General features: G+C 35.7%; 1 long non-coding RNA gene across 1 annotated transcript in view; it reads left to right on the forward strand.

The window, feature by feature from the left end:
- Positions 1–879, forward strand: part of LOC110273934 (uncharacterized) — a 6975-nt gene extending 6096 nt beyond the window's left edge. Inside the window, exon 2 of the long non-coding RNA XR_002365453.2 lies at positions 730–879. This is a non-coding gene — a long non-coding RNA (uncharacterized LOC110273934). The remainder of the gene's footprint in view (positions 1–729) is intronic.
- The last annotated feature ends 2286 nt before the right edge of the window (positions 880–3165 follow it).

Consider the following 3165-nt stretch of genomic DNA (forward strand, 5'->3'; position numbering starts at 1 on the left):
GACCTTATGACCTCATGACACTTTACACGTTTTCTTTGTGTACTTTCCACGGCATGAGTCTCTAAACCCCATGGTTGGGGGTGAGAAGCTCTGCTGTGTCTTGATGGATTAATGCAATTACTACTGTTTCTTATTCAATCATGCTTGCTTCCATTCTAAGATAATACTTGTTCTTAATCCGGATGAATGTGATGATCCGTGACAATCATCATCATTCTCAACTTTGAACGTGTGCCTAACAACCACCTCCGTTCTACCTTAGATTAAGTAGTTATCTCTTGGGTTCTTTAACCGGAATCTTCGTGGTATAAGCTAGAACTGATGGCGGCATTCAAGAGAATCCGGAAGGTCTAAACCTTGTCTGTGGTATTTCGGTGAAACCCTGCATACAGCTTGCCATGGAAGGAGACCTGCGTGTTTGAAGAAGAAGACAGTAGGAAAGCAGAGATTCAGAAGATGGAGCATCTCCAAACCTCAACCTATTCTCCATTACTGCAAAACAAGTAATCATTTCATGTTCTTTTGCTTTTCACAATCAATCCTGATAATTTCTGATATCCTGACTAAGAATTACAAGATAACCATAGCTTGCTTCAAGCCGACAATCTCTGTGGGATCGACCCTTGCTCACGCAAGGTATTACTTGGACGACCCAGTACACTTGCTGGTTAGTTGTGCGGGATTGCAAAAGTGTGATTGCAATTTCGTGCACCAGTGTTTAAAGAAAAGGTCATGGGAACTTTTAGAATAGGCCCTATTGTAGAGGTAAGCTTTGTTTGCATTCTAATTTTTGTAAAATTGATTTTGATGTATAATGATTATGTTTGGTAATTTGTCTAAAAGTAATTTCTTCCTTCAAAAAATAAATGATTCTAAATATATCATGTTATGACTTTGTGAAGTAGTATAGTAGAATTTTTTTTAATTGATTGAAAAACCGAACAAACCGAACCAAACCAAACCGATTTTAATTGGTTTGGTTTGGTTCGGATGGTTTCGATAAAAAAACCGAACCAAACCGAACCGCAGTATAATTAGACAATCGGATCGGATGACTTTTCATTCAAAAACCGAACCAAACCGCACCGCGAACACCCCTACTAAAGCAGCTATTAAATGGTAAGCAATGTTTTTTCAATAGTAATTTTAGTGTGAGGATTGAATTTTTGTTTCATTTTTTTACTTTTTTTCAATTTTTTATTTAATTTTTTGAAAATTTCACAGATATATTTTTGGAGAGTGTTTTATTAGCATGGCAACTCTTTTTTCATAGAAATCTGTTGTCATTTCTACACACTCAGACACAAAACAAAAGTGAAAGATCTAGAAGAAAGATAAAGAAAGAGAGAAAAATAAGAAAAAGACAGATTAAAAAAGAAGGAAAGGACGTTGAGAAAAAAAGACATTGATAACAGAATTTGATTAAACTTAACTATTAAAAATATTTGGACACATAATACTTCAAATCAACTTTATTTATTTTTAAATTTTGATATTGTCCATGCTTCAATACTTTAATACATGGTTTCTTCTTTTATATTATATATGATATGCTGTTTATGAACACTGAATTGTTTATATATAGTAATTGAATTAGGAAAACAGCTGAAAATAGCATTTCATGATAAGAAAATGTACTGAAAAGTTAAATTTAGGATCAAATGGTTACAAGCAGGTGATCAGAACACATCATTTTTTCATCAGAAATTCAGAAATAGAATCAAGAGAAACAAGATATGGAAATTAGAAGGAGATAATAGTGAAGTTGCAACCTCTAAGGCAGTTATAGCCGAAGTGGCAAAGCGTTATTTCAGGGGCATTTTTTCTTCTACTTGTCAAGCTAATCCTGGATCGTACTTTACAGACTTCGAGCTGAAGGTTATAACTTCCATGAACCGTCGGCTTCGAAACCCAATCACTATAGAAGCGGTCAAGAGAGCTACATTCAGCATTCATTCTCAGAGTGCGCCTGGTGATGATGGTATGACAGCTAAATTCTTTCAGAATTACTGGAACATTGTTAATGGAGATGTCTTTAGAACGGTTCTAAGTGTGTTTGCAAGTGGGAGAATTCTAAAGGGCTTTAAGCACACCCAAATCTGTTTGATTCCAAAGGTTCCAAATGCTAATACCATGACTCAGGTGAAACCTGTTAGTCTTTCTTCGATTATCTATAAAATTATCTCTAAAGTCGTGGTCCATAGTCTTCAAGGGATGATGCCTAAACTAATAAGTCTTAACCAGAGTACTTTTATTAAAGGCCGCCTCATATCCATAAATATTCTCATTGCCCATGAATACATACACTATCTGAAACCTAAGCGACAGGGTGTGGCAATAGAAATGGCCATCAAACTTGATATGAGTAAAGTCTATGCCAAGGTGGAGTGACATTTTTTATGGTTTATGCTAAACAAGCTTGGATTTGATGATACGTGGATTAATTGGGTTTGTGAACTAATAACAACTATTTCTTATTTTGTTGTTGTGGAATGTCAACCTTTTGGCTTCTTCAGCCCAAATAGAGGTATCCGTCAACGAGATTCTTTATCCCCCTATCTTTTTTATTTTGTGCAGAAAAACTCTCTTTCTTGCTACACAAGGCAGAACAAAATAATACAATTCAAGGAATTCAAGTGACTAGGTGATGTTCTAGAGTAAACCATTTATTATTTGCTTATGACTATATTCTATTTTGTAAAGCTGCTATGGATAGTTGTGATAATATTCTTAATTTACTAGCATTCTATCAGAGCTTTAGTGAGCAGTAGGTTAATTTGGCCAAGTCGGTAGCATTTTTTTAGTAACAACACCCCGTACCCGATTCAGATTCAGTTGGCAGAGGCATTAAATATTAATCACATTGGGACTCAGGACAAGTATCTTGGTTTACCCTCTATTGTGTCTAAATATAAAAAGACAGCCTTCAGTTTGGTTAGAGAAAAACTCTGTAACAAAGTCCAAGGGTGGAAGCGCAACCTCCTTTCAGCAGAGGGAAGACAAGTCCTACTAAAGGCGATGAGAGAAGCCATTCCAATTTACACTTTATCCTGCTTCAGACTCCAGATAGCCTAATTTCAGATATTCACAGTATCCTCACATAGTTTTGGAGGGGAAAAAAGGGAGTTAAAGACGTATAGTTTGGATAAGTTGGAATACGATAAC

The sequence above is a fragment of the Arachis duranensis genome, chromosome 7 (assembly GCF_000817695.3).
Source record: "Arachis duranensis cultivar V14167 chromosome 7, aradu.V14167.gnm2.J7QH, whole genome shotgun sequence".
NCBI lineage: Eukaryota > Viridiplantae > Streptophyta > Magnoliopsida > Fabales > Fabaceae > Arachis > Arachis duranensis.